The sequence below is a fragment of the Galleria mellonella genome, unplaced genomic scaffold (assembly GCF_026898425.1).
Source record: "Galleria mellonella isolate WM207_F2 unplaced genomic scaffold, CSIRO_AGI_GalMel_v1 utg40, whole genome shotgun sequence".
NCBI lineage: Eukaryota > Metazoa > Arthropoda > Insecta > Lepidoptera > Pyralidae > Galleria > Galleria mellonella.
In genome coordinates, this window is record NW_026442094.1 from 380,096 (window position 1) to 398,723 (window position 18,628).

The window sequence follows — 18,628 nt, forward strand, 5'->3', positions numbered from 1 at the left end:
CCAAGGCGTATGTCTTTAAATCCTGTAAATTTACTGCTTTATTTTTCATCTTTGTAACTGAATCAGCCACGCTATTTGCATGGCTGCTTGTGGACAAAAACTCAAGCAGATGAATTTTGTAAAAAGATTTCTCTCTTGGAATTTCTCAAAATTTCTCTTTTAAATTACCAAATATTATAAATATAATTAATCTTTTATAACATATGTATCATTTCATCAGTTCCAGCTTTAAACTGAATAACATGTTGTGACCTACTTTTGGTAAAGCTTTTAATATCTCTTAATCCTAAGACTGCGATGTTTCTAGGAAACTACTACTATTAACATTCTGTCAATTTGTTATTCATAACGTAGATATGAAATTATGAGTTTTTTACACAGGCCTTAATCTGCGAGATCGGGATGTACTAATAGACCGGGATAAAAAGAAGCCAATGCCCTTCTCTGTTCCAAAAATTACGTACACGTACATGTCAAATATTATAGTCATTAGTGGAATCACTAAGGCGCCAAGAGGTAACAAACAAACTCACATTCATATTTATAATATTAGTAAGGATTACTATTCAGGTCGATCAAGTCAAATCCAGATTATTGATGTGACGTTATTACAGTATATTTTTAATGCTCTAAAGCCAATGGACAAGGTTGGGAGCGAACGCAAAAGCACAAGGAAGTTATGATTAATAAGAGCGTCCTTGTTTAAAATGATCTAGGTTTAGCTTCCACCAACTCCGGTAAAATATGGCAACGACGCTACTGCAATAAAGTGTGTGATAAATTATATTTAAAAACACTTTTAGGAGAAAGAAGCTTGTCCCAGTGAAGTCAGCGTTATTTGCGAGTTTTTTGTAAGAATATTAAAAAAAGAAACAAATCGCAGTTAAAGATAAAAGAAAGTCGTTTACCTTCTATTTTAAATGTTAACATAGTGATATAACGTAGTAATAATAATAGTATACTAACCAACTTGAGTGAAGGAAGAGATTTTTTAATTTAGATTATTTATGTATTAGCTATAATGTGTCTATCCATGTCCAAAACCAATATACATCATATATGGGGGATTATTAGTAATGAGATTTAACAGCTCCATTACTAGCAATACATCCTATCAGATCGACCTCCACGCGGTTCCCCCTGGAAACCATAGTGGTTATTTCTTATTGAATAGATTACTATTGGCCAACTGACCTGCCTTCATCTTCACCTGGCTGGCAGGGCACCTTTCACTGGTGCCCTGCCAGCGTATACCGATAGCGCAGCCGGGATTACCATTCCATCTTCATCCATTACAAAATATATATATATATATATATATATATATATATATATATATATATATATATATATATATATATAGGAAATATACCCAAATTACGTTACAAACGGGAAATATAGCAAATTGAACTTTGAACTTTTAGACCTAAAAAAACATGAATGGACTGTGTATGTGAAAGATGGTATGGTCAGAATGGGAGTGAATGCGGAAATGGTTGCGAATAGATGAATGGAAGAGACAAACATACTACGCCGACCCCAAATAATAATTGGGATAAGGGAAGAAAGATGATAAGAACCAGACGAATACCATATACACAAGAAAATTATAGGGTACGTAGGTAAAGTATGGCAACGCATGACTCTTTTTACCCTATGGTACTCCTATAGACGCCAAAGTGTAGGTGTTCTATAATGCTGTTTATGTCTATGAGGATAGTTACCATTTTTTATGAGGTGGACTATTGCTTTTTGAATATTCTATATAGAAAAGTCTACGAATATCTTTTGAAAAAGCTGTGAAAGCAGTTCATCATCTTCATCATCATCACTTTTGATCTCTATCGTTGTTTATTTGTACTATAGTATATAATCTATAAGTATATATGTATATTTATGTATGTATATTAATATTTGTATGTATGTTTTTATGACATATATTTGTATATTTATGTAATATTTGTTTAATGTATTCATGTATGTATATTTATTTAATCATAATGTGAAGTAATTCTTCATTGTATGTATTGTGATACTTAAATATAATAACCGCATAATTATATTTCTGTTTTGCCAAAAGTTGACTGGGAGAGAATGCTATATAGTATTAAGTCCGCCTTTTGTATTAGACATTTTTTCGTAATGTGGTCAATAAAGAATAAATAAATAAAAATAAAATAGTATTAAAATCTAGAAAAGATGGGTTGATAATTTTAAAATTTTATTTCAACGGTGCTGTTCAAATTTATTCATTGTAGTTAATGCTTTATGACGTAATTGTGGGTTGTTTATGATGAAATATAACCGCTCATTGAGCTCAGATCTATTCACTATACGCGTCGATCAATGATGTATTACTATCTCTCGTTCATATAGAAAAACTTGTGCATTAATTAATTTAACATGTTAAAAGGCAAGTTTACATTCAGTTTATGGTTATTCTTGCTGAATAAAATAATATTGGTGAGTGAAGTTTTTCAAAGAGTTTAGAAATTTTAACTGTTTAATTCCTTCGCAGGCCGAAATTTTTTTCTAAATCATAAAAGGATTTTACGTTTGATGACTCTCTCAGTATAACAGAATGGGCTTTTATGAAATTATAATTCTACAAAGCGACAATGTATGGACGTATTGTAGAACTAGGACTTCCATTATTTGATTGGTATTAATTGGATTCGAAACTTGGTCTGTGAAATGTAGGAAAATCGATTGTTAGGTAATACACCAATATATTAAAGTATGAAATTGTTTAATGATATTTCATCGAAGATAATTTTTGTATCAAACCGTTTATGATTATTTTTCTCGATCTAAAAGTTGCCAGAAAAAGATCGTTTCTAGTGATAAAGCTGCCCATTGTTTTCGTTTGATCTATTTTTTGTAATTTTTATTTCTGCTATTCACATTAGAATCTTTTGAAGACAACAGTAAAGAGTTATTTTTGTTTATTTATCTAAAACAGGTGACAAGTGTATTTGATTATATTTTCTGTTTAACATTTTCTGATGAGTACGGGGTTTTTCTGCAATATGGTGATATTATTCTACAATTACTACTTTGACCTGGTAGTTTGGTATGTTATGTAGAGTTTTCCCTTTATTGCAATGGTGTTTGTATGCTGTATGTATGTGTGTGTAGGTATATTGTGCCATTACTACCACAAACAGAATTTGAGATAAATTCTCTTTTTAACATTTTATTGAGCTGTTAAGAGTTATTATGACTAATATTTTAAAACCTAGCATTTATTATGCAAGGCTTTTGTGTAATTACAATTTAGATATATAACAATTGTGACAGACTAATAAAGTTTTAGGTGCGTACGAAATAGGTATTTGCCTGATCTGTGTTTGTAATTTTAATTAGTAGTCATACGACCTTCATAAATAAGTTTTCCAAATTGATTTGGGTCTAGGTGTTCAGCCTTGGCCAGATATTGGATTCTGCTTCATATGATAGGCATGTTTAATTTAACTTGATTAAAACAGTTGAATGTAATCATATGGTACATTGGAACTCTTGGGGGCCGTGTTTTTTACATGCCCATTATTGTCGTTGGCCTATCCTACACATCACCATAGTAGGTAGTGAAAACGTTATAAAGAGAAACCATCTGATTAAATCATATACTAGAGAAATATTTAGTACAAAATCATCAGCATAGTTACTACTATCTTAATCGTGTTGATCTTACTAAGCAGCCGTGCTTGAAGAACGTCTTTTAGCTTGAAGAGAAGCAACAGCAGTAAAAGTAATAGGCACTGAGATATAATATCTTAGGCCTCAGAAATTACAGTGCATGAGGGTGCTATGGGTGTTATAGTGTCTACAGTATTGTGCATGGTACTGTTCATGTCTAACGGTGACTGTATTTGTTTCCTATTGTGTGAGCATCCTATACTACGGTAAAGAGAGACTTCTTATCTTCTTCACTTGGTCTACTTTAGGCCTGGACATATTTAAAGATGACTGGTCAATACTAGTTCTCTAAGGTTTAAGCGTTGTGAAGCCAATCCTTGGAAATATGACGTTCTGAGTCCTGTATTTTGAATTATGTAACATGATTGATATTAAGTATCTAACTTTTCGAGTGGAAACTTGTATATATTTTTATATGTTTATAAACATCGTATTTAAAACTGCGAATATTTTGCTTGAGGTGATTCTACGACTCGACCTTGAGCATTCCAGAAGCCACGTTAACAGCAAATTAGCGGCCATTGACAGAAATATTCGCAGTGCCCCGATCGAAATTGCTTATTTGTTTGGCAGAGTCCTGCACCTGTCATACATTATAGTTTTGAATGTCGCCAATTAGCCAAATAGTGACGCTGGAATTACGTTATCACATCTCCGTAGTGTTAGCAAAGGACGTTTAAAGTGAAGCGCGTCTGGAAACACGGGCCGGCGTTAGAAGTGTTCCGACCGGCGCGCGCACTTGTCGCTCTCGCAACATTTTCGCTCAAACAATAAAATTATAAGCGATTCGTTTAAAAATAGAAACCCGCGAGCGCTGGCCGTTGCCGGCGAGGGAAACCCGCTAGTGCTTCTCTGGAGGTCTGGAGGCGTGCGGTGCGCCTGCGCAACGGCACACGACTGCTCACAGGTTTGTTCTACCTGTCTCACCTCACGCAATGTCATTATCACTATTATTATAATACAAACTTTCATAGATAAGAAAGGCTCATTCATCGCTTGTGCGTAGCGCTCGCGCGGCCACACATCCGCACACCACTTCTTGGCACTATAAGAACAGAAAAAAGCCGACGTGCTAATTCCGTATGTTAGTTTGAACTGAACATGTCTCGGAAAGTAATTATAGACCGGGAAATATGCTAATGAGCGGAAAATGGCCTGCTCGTTTCGAGATGTTCTGCATAGAAATTAATATCTGCTAACAACTTTGTAAAATGGACGAAAATATTTCCTATGTAATTAAACGTGTTTTGTGTCCGTTATTCTTTGTATGATAAAAATTCTGTTTATTGGGATCATTGACCGTAAAAGTTGGAATTACAGGAAGAAAAGTGTCCAAAAGATTCAAAATTAACGGATAATCAAAAATAGTTCGGTAAAGTATTGATTAGACATCATTGTAAATATATTGTGATATTTATCACTAGTACATGGCTATAGCCATAAGTTATGCTAAATTTCAAATAATTGACATTCATTCAGAACATGTCCTTAAAAGGACATATTCTGCAATGTATGTACAACCAAAGATTTTTATCAAACGTTCATAGGACGAAACCTAAAAGACATTTTGAACCTTCTTTACATACTAATATGGCGCATTTAGTTGACAAGTTAGTATGAGAGGCCTTTAATTTCTGTCGTTTTTTAACCAATGCCTTATTGGAAAATACGTTCAGCTTCTCTGGTAGTACGTTACCTTAAAATGACGCGAATGATTTTGATTCCACTTTTTCATAGGGCATCACCCAGTAAGTCAAAATTTGTATAATTTGACAACAGTCGGATTTCGTGATTATAATTTTAATATAATGATTGAGGGACGAGCAGCAGTGTTCCTTTTAAAACATAACTAAAGCCTAACTGCAGTTGTCAACTCGCCTGCCAAGCGTTTTAAGCGTTTTTACTCCCGGCTAAATCCTCTAATGACGGAAATATATAATCTTGTGTTAGTCTCTGGGGGAGGCCTCATGGAGGAGGAGAAGGTTCAGCTGTGAAGGGGTAACGGCTGATATGATGACGATGATAATGATGAATTCAAATTTGTGAAACTGGTTATAATGTTATAAATACGTAGTGCATAAAAGAAGCGGCTACTGAATATTTATAAATAAATATATACAAATAACATACAAGTAACTAGTGGATTACGAAAACTTTATTAATATACACGAGTGGGCGGGCGAATTTTGTAATTTTTAACTCGCGTTTAGAATTTACAGTATGATTTATTTTAAGCTCATAGAATGTTCGAATTTTTAATACATATATAATATAATATATTATATAAAGTATATTAATTAACAGGTATTGCACATACGCTTCGTGGTATTGTGAATTGAATTTTAAACTGGATTAATTGGACACTAGGCCCGTATGAGCTGTTTAATTAATTGGATTTCAGGATTGGAATTCGAAATTCAAATTTATTGTTGACTAGCTCTTTCCCACGGTTTTGTTCACGTGCATCAGTATATAAAATAGTCTGTGTAGTTAGGATATAACCTAACTGTGCACTAAATTTCATTCAAATCCATTCAGCCGTTTAATAGCGTCATTGAATAGTACACATACAAACATTTTTACAAACTTTGGCATAAAATAATATTAGTATAATAGAACGTTTAAAACGTTTTATATATTTGTCAAAGACAATACCGTGTGACACGTTTAGGTACTATTTATCATCGTGACATTTTTCTCATTGCTATCAAGGCCATTTAGGATCGAAATTTGAAATTCGAATTTATTGTCAGTGAAAAATCGTAGTGTATTTATTACTATGCTACAATAATACATATGAGTAAAATTGTGTCATAGTGACAGTTATTGAGGAAATGTGTGTAGGTGTTGAGCTATAACGTCTTTACAATATTGACAGCAAAAGATACACATAGAATTATCAACAATCAAAGAATTGTCAAGATGACAAATATTAATCGTGTTTGCTAGTTCATATAATCATAAAAATAATTTATTTGTATATGTTTTTTTATTACTTTAATTTATTTTGACATTGATGTAGAATTAATAGTTATGTGATAGAAACTAGTGTTTTCATTTTATTATTACTGTTTATTATTTTATTTTATTTTAATTTTATTTATTTCTTTACCAGAGGGAGACTTTGTATAAAAGTCGATTGCTTCGGTACCTCTGTCCCATTAGTGTTTCTACCGTGAAGCAGATGTGTTTGCATGGCTGTGTTTTGGTTTGAAGGGTGGAATATGGCGTGAATTTACAGGGTACAGAGGAATAAGATTTGAGTCCTCAGGATGGCAACGCATGGGGGGTATCATGGGCGAAACAGTATGTGTGTGTACTGTTATGTCCATGGTACTGCTCATGTCTATAGGCGACGGTTACCACTTTCCATCAGGTGGGCCGTCAGCTTGTTTGCCATTCTAAGTCGTATAAAAAAAAATAACAGACTGTAATCTCAGCCGAGGTAGGCAGAGGTTATTTGCCATACTGTTGACATAACATTTGATCTTAATTTAACAAAGTTATTTCAGCCGAAAACGAAGAATAACTAAGTTAATTTTATTAATTTATCTAAACTAATATTATAAAGAAGAAAGTTTTTTTTATAGTAATGGATATAGACAAAAATATGAATACATCTTAGCTGTTAATTGTCTACAGCTGGACATAGACTCTCTTCTGGGGAGTTTTGCCAGTAGTTGCCACGCTTGGCAGGTGGATTGGCAACTGCAGTTAGGTCTTGAAGATGTTTTAAGAGGGACGCTGCTGCCCATCTTTTAACCATTAAGTTTCCTTAGTCGCTTTTTATGACATCCACGGCAAAACAAAGAGTGGCGTATTCTATGCCGGGATTACCCGTCAATATTACGAATGCTTAAATGAGTTTCAAAACTCTTTCACGTATGGGTGTATTATTAACTAGTAATATGGTTTGTATTTTATTTAAAAAGAACCATATGAAGACGGGGCAAGTTGCTAGTTAAATATTGTGTATATTTATTGTTATAGAGAAAGTTTTCAGATATCAGTCGGTAATTAGAATTGAATATGGACGAGGTCATTTGTATGCTTTGAAATGCTTTGACAATATATAAAGGTAGTCTGGTATTTAATATTGGAAACGTCTAACAGTGTAATATTAAATTTCCATGCCGATGTGCAATACGAATCGGAAATTTGCAATGTAGACACATTTTATTATAGTTGAAAGGTATTGTTTTGATCTAAATTATGTCACTACTACTAAACATGTCACATCATTACTAAACGACTACTAAAAGAAGGTTTTGTTTTTATACAAAAATGGCAAACAACTATACACATGAGCAGTACCATGGACATAACAGGGTTTACTGTTTCGCCCATGATACCCCCCATGCGTTGTCATTCCTGAGGACTCAGGTGTTATTCCTCTGTACTCAGTAAATTCACACCATATCCCATTTCTCAAACCGAAACACAGCCATGCAAACACAACTGCTTCAGAGTAGAAACACGAATGGGACGGAGGTACCCAAGCAATCGACTTTTGTACAAAGTCTCCCTCTGGTAAAAGGTTTTTAATATTTTGTCCTTTTTATGACATGTTGTGCGAAGACGTTTTCAATTCAGAGCTAGTTTTGATAATTCTTTCACATTAATTTTGTATAATTGGAGGTGGCACTTTTATTTGTCTAGCATATTGCATATTGTATAGCAGTTCCTGTTGTGAAGAAAAATTGATTTCTGGATATAGGATTCGACGTTCTAGAAAAATATATTTTAAATGTAATGTGTTTACGAAATATGGAATCATATCGAACTATCGATGTTTAGATTCGATTGAAGTCGTTGTTTTTTGCTTAGCCAAATATATTTGTTTATGGTGGGATTTAGGATTGATTTATCGATAATATTTTATTATAGAATTAATTAAATTTAGATGGGTATTTCAGTCCTGTCCTTTTTTCTGATATGAAGTAGCTGTGACTGTACTTATGTTTATATGGCAGTTCAATTATACGGTACGTAGGTTTAACACCCTAGTCTATAGAATTGGTAACCCATGAGGAGTGTATTAGTATTCTGTGAATTCCATCGTGCTGTTCATGTATACAGTCGAGAGTTACCACTTTGTATTTTGTGTGGTAATTAGGTGTGGGTAATATGTCTATATATTTTAGTTACAATATCTATATACTAGTCCAATAACGAATAATTTAAAAATCTGTTATCTAAAATATAATATTGGATAAGACTATTAATACATTTATTTATTTATTTATTTATTTATTTTGTGATACATAGGTAACAATGGATGGTAAAACAATATAAGTCCTCTATAATCAACCCCATCTATCGAGGTATACAAATTTACAATTACATAAGAAAACATTTATATTATATAAAAAGAAAAATCAGCAATGTCACATTTATATAAAAAGAAAAATCAGCAATGTCACATTTATATAAAAAGAAAAATCAGCAATGTCACACTTATATAAAAAGAAAAATCAGCAATGTCACATTTATATAAAAAGAAAAATCACCAATGTCACATTTATATAAAAAGAAAAATCAGCAATGTCACATTTATAGTAAAAAAATATAATTATGGAACTTTATTTTTTTTTTTAAGTTAATAACTATAAATAAATATTCGTTTTATCAGATTTTATCATTAAAGAAATCACATACATTGTAATAACATTTATCAATTAAGAATTTTTTTAATTTATACTTAAATACATTAGTTGGTGCATCCTTTATAGATTTTGGTATTTTATTATAGATTTTTGGTGCCATACATAATATACTATCGTGCATAAGTTTTGTACTAGATTTTTTTAGATATAACTTATCATTATCACGTCGATTGCGTTTAACAATTTCTGAAAGTCGTGGAAATAAATTATTATTAGTTTTAACAAATACACACACTTCAAATATGTACAATGAAGGTACTGTCAATATATTATATTGTTTGAAATACGGCATACAACTATCAGTATTTTTAAGATTAAACATGGCTCTTATGCACCTTTTTTGAGCTTTAAATACAAATTCTTTCTTCGTTGAATTTCCCCAAAATATTATGCCATACCGTAAATTTGAAGCAGTAATACCATGATACGCTGTAATGAGCGCTGATTCATTTACTGTAGGAGACAATTTATTTAAAGCATAAGCCGAAGAACTCAATTTCTTGGATAATTCATCTATATGATCTTTCCAGTTTAATTTATTGTCTATTATAATAAGGAATTTTGTATTCTCTACAATTTTAATATCACTATTAAGGTAACAAGCACCAATAGTACTTAAAGAAGTCCTTTGACTGAAATGCATTATATGTGTTTTATTAATATTTATTTTTAGATTATTATTATTCAACCATTTAACTATATTCTTCAAAGCTTGGTTTACATCATTTTCATACTCATCAATACTTTGGCATTCTATTGTTACTGTACTGTCATCAGCAAAAAGTGACATAGGTTGCTTTGTTATTTTGGGTAGATCATTTATATATATAATAAACAACAATGGACCCATAACACTACCCTGGGGAACACCATACAAGACAGTTCTCTGGTCAGAAATATAATTTTCTTTAAAAATAGATATCCGACAGATATCGATATCCGGGTGATATCGAAAAGGGTGATGACTTGTTTTCCGCCATCAATGTGTAGGAGAATTCAATATGCAGATATATATATATATATATATATTATTGATATACACATTTTGTCATATAATTCAAAATCAAACGAATACTCACTTGTTTACCATTTTAAGTATCATAAATAAATAGTCTAGTGCTGTTATTCATTTACCTGCTACCGAAACGTAAACCAATATTTCGTTTAAATTGCTTCATAAATGCAACAGGTATGCAATGTAACATATTGAATGTCGTGTACGAATTTGTAAACAATGTAGTTGAGTTCAGGCTTGTAATGTATACTGGCAATGACTTCTCACAAGTACAATTGCAGACAAGGCGTGTCTGTCTGTAAGGTGCATCGGATTAGTGAGTTACATTTATGTACATTTTTATGACCTAAACGACCGACTAACGCGACTAAATTTAAGTGGATATAGTCTGTTTCCATGAAACATAATGAAATGTTAACGAAATTCTATTGCAATTTTCAAAGAAATACTCTCTAAATGAAATTAGTGATAAATCGAAACTCGAATCACTAGATTGTACGAAATAACTATTACATCGAACCTCGAATTACTACTTCGTATCGAATTAGTATTAAATCAAACCTAGAATTACTACTTCGTATGTCTCATTTCAAAAGTAGAAAACTAATGAAAAAATCTTCTAGAAGGAGTACATCTGTGAGAATCGCATCTAATTTGGAGCAGTATTTTACAAACATACATGCAAACAGATAGATAAAACTTTTAAAAACTGTTGTTTTGGCATCTATTGACCTTTTTAGGATACCTCATATTAGTTTTTCTTAGATATTTCTCTTGTACAGACAATGTCTAAATTACACAAAAAACACCATTGAAGTTTATATTTTTAAATCATTGAGATTATAAATCTATTCTAATAATTTTAACATAAAATTTTTGTTTCGTCTGGCTCTGAAATTTTGGAAAAAAGGATATTTTGGGTAAGCTTATTTTGATTTCAGCTTACTTTAATATAATTATATAATTCTGATTATATGTCAGGATCTTCAACCACATATAGTTACAGAGATCACTGTGACTGCTATAAACCAAGCAACATTGTATTACACATTGACACGATAAGAAATTGTTGTTGCTTATTGGCTTCCGACTGAAAAATAAGCTGTCCTATAAATTTTCCAACGCCTTAATCGGAAAGAAGAATAGCAAGCGATGGTGAAGAAACAAAGTGCGCGATAGCAAATACAAAGTGTACTAGTGATTGTAACAATTTGTTCATGGTATGTTTGATGGTAGAGCGTTATCACTTAAAAAGTAAAGATTGTGTCCCCAAAAAGAAAAATAAAGATTTTAATTGTGACAAAGCAAGTTATGTTGATTTAAAAACTAAATTATTAAACCGATTTTGATAAAAACTCTATGAAACCAATCTGTAAGTATATTGTTCCAGTTAAAAAAGTAATTTTTTAAATTGATTTAAAGAGTTATGTAGAAAACATAAAAGAATACAATTAAATTGAGAACTTCTTTCTTTTTTAAGTCAGTTGTTGCACAAGTAACACTGCAATCTTTTTTTTTTTATAGAACTTAGAATGAAAAACAAGCTGACGGCCCACCTGATGGAAAATGATAACCGTCGCCTATAGACATGAGCAGTCCCATGAACATAACAGAATATACTGTTTCGCCCATGATACCCCCATGCGTTGCCATTCCTGAGGACTTAGGTGTTATTCCTCTGTACCCTGTAAATTCACGCCATATCCCACCCTTCAAATCGAAACACAGTCATGCAAACATAACTGCTTTACGGTTAAAAGTCTCTCCCTCCCTCTGGTAAACATGAAAACAGTCACAGTACTAATTATTATAATGTAATAAATAATTAATTGATGATTAATTTAACATTTAATTTAATATTGAATTTGTTAATTTAAAAATTAAATAAAATAAAAACTGAACAAGCAAGTGACGTTTGGATGTTATAAGGATTACTCCAATTATTTTTTTTTCATATAAAAAAGAAACTCGGTTATTGGAGCTCATCGGTGTTTACGGAAAGGGTAACTTATCCTCGGCTTTTATGATGCGATTCGGGATGAAAAATTCTTTAGGAGAAATGCCAAGAATTCCATTGTACCCCCGGTGGAGTAATGAATCCGTTTTTGATGTTGTTTCGTCAAAATAAACGGATTTTCCTAAGAAATTTCTTCTTGCGAAATATTTTATTCTAATTATTAGCAAATGAGTAGGTAATTCTCCCTGACCACTCTCTAGAGGAAACTGAGAAAATTTACTTACGACTGTATTTCCATTTCTGATTGTTGCTGTAACAATGTTGAGCTATTGTAGCTATTTAGTGAGTCAAACTTCATCTAATTAATAGACTTACTTACATTTCACTGATCTTATTCGTGTGCTATGTAGCGTGAGGTGAGCTTAACACTATCTTTTGGATTAATTAAATATCTTAATATATTAGTAAGCAATTGAATTTGACGTGATAATGATGTTTTTTTTAATACGTGAAAATAGAATGATAACCCCGCCCGCGCTATCGGTATACACCGACGAGGCACCAGTGGAAGATGATAGGTGAGAATGAATGCAGGTCAGTTGGCGTACCATGATGAATTCGACAAGAATTAACTATAATGGTTTCCAGGGGAACCGTGTGGAGGTCGACCTGAGAGGGTATATTGCTAGCAATGGGACTATTAGACCTCATTACCAACAATCCCTTTCGCCCCGTGGCAATGATGTTGGCTGATTTGTCACAACTCATCATTTTACCAAAGGGGAACTATATTATATATCATGGGCGAAACAGTATGCTCTGTTATGTACATGGTACTTCTCATGTCTATAGGCGACGGTTACCGCTTCCCATCAGGTGGGACGTCAGCTTGTTGCCATTCTAAGTTGCAAAAAATTAATGTTTTTGTTAAGCCAGCTATATTTATATGTCTATGTTTAGGTTTGAAGGGTGGGATGTGGTAGGGTAAAACATCTTTGTTCTTAAGAACCTATGATGATGCTGCCTTTAAGACAGATGGGTTTTTATTTTGCTTGCTTTTGTTAAAAAAATCAATAATTTATTCGAATAAGTATAATAATATTATATTAACAATGTGGTAATAAAACATGAAGAAAAAAAAATTAATTAATCACACATTCGAGAGATATATTTCATAATTCACAAGCTAATCTAAAGCTAAATACAATTAAGAACAGATGTAGTGAAAGTATATTTGTACTAATATATATTTATATTATTACATGTATCACATCTCTATGTTTTAGAAATAATATAATTTCATCGTGCCTCCGATCAAACTGTTTATAATAACTTCTCTCCATCCAAAGGTTGCTTGGAAGAGATCGCTTTTAGCGATAATTCGTCGCCCATTGTTTTCTCATTGTGATTATTTCTTGTAATTGTTTATATTTATAATAAGTTTACTATTGTAATCTTTTGGAGGAAATAATAAGGAGTATCTATCTATCTATCTACTAACACAAACCACGGTTGTTTTAAAAGCGTTATCAGTGATACGTTATCGGCTATTTCACGTGGGGAATGGAGAATTAATTCATAGGTGTTTGGCTCGTGGCCAGGCTCTCACGTCAGAAGGTGATACAGGTGATCCCGGAGGTGTCTATAAACTTTGCCAAGTGTCAATGAACTTGGAGCACGTGCATTTTAAGATATATACTACCGATAATTACGAGAGAAGTTCCGTGACTTTTTTTTCAATGGATGATAATGGAATGGTAGCCCCGCCTGCTCTAACGCTGGCCAGGCACCAGTGAGGGATGATAGGTGAGACTGAAAGGGCAGGTCATTCAACCCACCTTGATGAATACACCTGGAATTCAGCACGATGGTTTCCAGGGGGGATCACGGGGACGGTCGACCTGATAGGGTATATTGCTAACAATTGGACTAACAGTCCGCATTACTAACAATCCCTTCCCCCTGAAGTTCTGTGGTTAGGTACTCTTGTGGTGGTTATTCTTATTCCATCCAAAATGTTAAAGTTCGTAAAAAATAATAAAAAATCTATAAAAAGAACTGAATTTTAAGAAATGATTATTTTTCAATATTAGTTATGTAGTGATTGATTATATAGCCAAACAATATGAACAAATTATATAGCCATAGATCAAATTGCATGTAAACCTGGTATTAAAATATAATACCTATATTTTGATACAGAAAAATATAGTTTTTTTAGTGATAATTTAGTAAAAAATATTTTTTATAAAACAAAATTAACATATCCTCTTTTAAGGAGAAGTGATGGTAAACTAACCCCTAACACAGTCGACTGGGATTCAGGCCTCTAAGGTGAGAAATCGGCGTGCTATGCGGGCAGTATCAAAGAATACCAGTTTCTGCATGTTTTTCGGGAGTGAGCCGCTTCGGAATCCCAACCATTGAGGTGTTGTTTCAGATGGTTGGGATAAGACCATTCACCGAACGATTGAAATGATTTAAGTAGATTTTCGGTCAGACATTTCGGTCATATCGTGAACATAGTTGAGATATTTCCTCTAATTCTCAGTTTCCGGCTTTCACGAAGTTCTCGTCATGCGTATGATGGCATTCACCAAAAACACCTTTCCGAGACCCGAACCATCACCACGATATTATTATTTAATTATATCAATCGTAGTAATTAGAGCTCGATTAATATTTTTTTAAATCATTTAAAATGGTGTAATTATTTATGAAAATTTTTGATATCGCAGATAAGCTTTTTAAGTTTACAAACTTTAAAAGCTTATGTCAAAAAATTTAACAATTCATTAAAAGAAAGAGTATTTTTAATTTTAATACGTGAATTAACAAAAAAATAATATACTTAAATGTTTGATGCATTTTTAATGGTGCATAAAAGTTTTTATCTCAGTCGATGATGTTATAATAGGTATTTCCGTTTAACAATAACCTTTTAGCGTAATTTTATGCAAGTGTTAATTGGGTTGAAACACCATACTGCTATTCCAGTTAAAAATAACGATCTTATCGATTAAAACTATTACCGGATAGTTTAAATAGTCTACAGATTCTGTACTTTATATCTTTTTAATCGATCTACTTTCAAAGATAAGTAATGAGAATTTAACTATTTTACCGAGTTGTTTATATTTTAACGATTCTAGGTGCAATACTCCATTGCGGAAGTTTCATCGACTTGACTGCACAAATTAACGTAACGTCACTACTTATTATTAGAATTAAAACAAATATACTTTTTAATCGAATTGATAGAAACCTTTTTAAAACTTGAATTATTATTTTGAAATTTTAATGATCAGAAATTGATTAGAATTGGCATTAATATACACCCGAGTAGAAACCTACCTTTGTCGGTCATCCTTGTTTCGACAAATAAAAATAGTACTAGTATGTCTATGTAAATACAGGGTATAATAGTTTAGTATTCAAATAGAAACGAACAATTTAGACAGTTCATGTGAAATAACTAATAGAAATATTTTACAGTGCAATAAAATATACGTGTCGCGGTCCGACGAGGTACTGTCACATATGAAAGCGTTTGAATAAAAATAATTTTTTTATGTGATTGAGTCGATTTGGAAATTTTTACAGAATGCTTGTACTACTATATAGAAAACGTGTTGGAATAAATACATTTATCTGAGCGGTATTTTACATGTATCGAAGATTTATAGTGAAATGAAAAAACAGTTGAGGGAAATATTATATATAATCATAGAGTTAGCACAAATGTTGTCTACTCTATCTATGTATCTAAGTCCCGTGTTCCTCCCACCAAGAAATTGTGGTATGGTAGTGGTGCATAAAATCTTGATTCTTAGAGTATGTTTCCGAAACGTGTTTCACATCTATATAAAGAATTTTCAGGCAATTTGTTAGATTGCTGCTCGGAGCCTAGTGGTAATTAAAGCTGTTTAGGTCGCAAAACGTGCGTGGATGAAATGGTGGTCGCAGATTGAGGGTTAATATGGATGGTTGTAGAACTTTTGGTAGTAATGATGGTGGTCAATCTTCATATGTTTCTTTTTTCTTAACATTGGTTGGCAGTCACACACATGCTAATGGTAACGGAATTAAACAAAATATTTCTAATCAAATAACCAGTGATAATAAAGTTCGCAAGGTAACATCTATTTGAGTAAAATAAAACATTATAAAATTCCTGTTTTTAAGAGCGTTAATGAAATGTGAGTATGAGTTGGCAACGTTCATGGTGGTTGGATACCATTTTTTATGGAGTACAACTAATTTAAATTATGCTCTACATACAAAAGTTTGTGTTATTACTTAAAGTCAAATTATTTATTTCATTCAAAATGTATTTTAATAATATATGGTGTATGTCAAAAGAAAATATATCGTATTGTTTTTTACAAACAATATTGTCATGTTTTACTAGTAGATTTTAATGTAAGTAAAATGTACAATAAATTTATAACATTTTGTGAAAACTCTGACAATGAAATTAAATTAAATTACGAGATAAAAATATATATAATAAAAACGTTCAATTCTTATTACAAGAATAAAAGAAAAGTAAAAGCAACATTTCTAAAATATATGTAGGCTTTGTTGTAGAACGGTGCCGCTAGCAATTTGAGGACTCCTTCCAAAATATTTTATCTATTAATTTACTTAACTCGCCGTTGACCTTTAGAGAAAATAACAAAAACATTGTGATGAATGAAGAACAAGGAGAAAATAAATGTGAATGAAAAAATATAATTATAAAAACTCCTAAAAGAAGTTATGTAGCCAACCCACTTTGTTTATCGTATAATTTTGTTATAGATAAATATGTTTAAGCTGACATTTATTGTGTGTCTAGTTTAGAATATATTACAAACAAACAAATTACTGTGTTACTATGTTGGCAGCATTAGAGTATTTCTTATCTAACCCTTCTGTCGGCGATTGTACTGACTCGTAACCATGAGCTTAATATTGGAATATCATTCAAGCTGTAGGCACAAAGCCAAAATCTAAAACGCGTACACAATAACATTATCTGACTACAATAATTATCTGTATTTGCACTGCATGTCAGATTTATACTGCGGTATGCATATTTATAGTGTGTACAATGGTTTAGAAGTGTGTCAAATATAGTATAAATATTTGTAATGAGTGCCATAACTCTTAGAAATGTATGTTTTGTAGGAATTTTGCAAATAGTCACGTTGTTTTGTTTTTCGCGTTGTATATTTAAAAAACATCTAAAGTATGCACATAACTGGACGTTTTTGTTTAAAAATCTTAGTTAAAAATAAGGTTTTGGTCATGCAATGGGACAAAGGCATCCCTATGATTAAGATTTTGTATGGACAAGTAAAATACGAGAAAAGTCTTAGTCTCTCGAAGTATTTTTCTACGAGCATTTTTTTCCTCGAAAAAAAGCGAAGTCTTTTATAATTGGACGTTTTTATTGTTTATATAAATTTGAAGGCAAAAATAAAATTAGAAATAAGTATTCTTATGATTGTAAACAGTAATAGGAGAGCCAAAAACTTTTCTCGAATGTTCTTATGGGGATTAAAGTAACAGTATACTATGCTATATCCATATTCACCGAACTTATTAGAATGCAACCATGGTGGATATTTATTAAAATTATTAATGATTCATATTTTAATGTATTAAATACTGTTTTATTTCATATCAATATTCTGAGCAATAGATTTACAGTGAAAATATGTTTTGTGTTCCAATAAATTACAAAAAGGTTACCCTTTTCACATAAAGCAATACAAAACATTAACAGTGAGTTTCTGTTTTTCACTATTGAATATCGTTTTTGTTGATTAATCGGTGAAGTAATGACTGGAATGAACGCATTTTTTACGTTATTAATTCACAATTGTATACAGAGGCAAAAATGTGAATGCGTATATGAATTTTATAACAGTCAATTTTATTGTGTATATATGTATTAACTCAATTATACATATACATAATTATTGTGTATATGTATTAACTTGGCCATGTGGTCCCGGCATAGACTAGGCCACCTCTTCCATTCACGTGGGTGTCGTAGGCGACTAAGGGAGGGCGAGACATGGGCATCAGCGTCCCTCTGTAACATCTCTAAAGCCTAATTACGGTTGCCAATTAGCCTGTCCTGTCCACTGTTGAACATGCACCTTCTCTTATGGGGGAGGCTTATGTTCAGCAGTGGACAGTTAAAAGCTGATATGATGATGATGATCATGATATGATGATGTATTAAGTGTTTTCTAATGCGTTCTAGTTAATCCCCAGTGAATTAATATTAAACACGTA

General features: G+C 32.1%; 1 protein-coding gene across 1 annotated transcript in view; it reads left to right on the top strand.

Moving 5' to 3' along the window:
• The first annotated feature begins 4,401 nt into the window (after positions 1-4,401).
• LOC113520284 (FK506-binding protein 5-like) overlaps positions 4,402-18,628 on the top strand; it is a 44,121-nt gene continuing 29,894 nt past the window's right edge. Inside the window, exon 1 of the mRNA XM_026905561.3 lies at positions 4,402-4,606. The gene's annotated coding sequence lies outside the window, so the exon portion shown is untranslated. The remainder of the gene's footprint in view (positions 4,607-18,628) is intronic.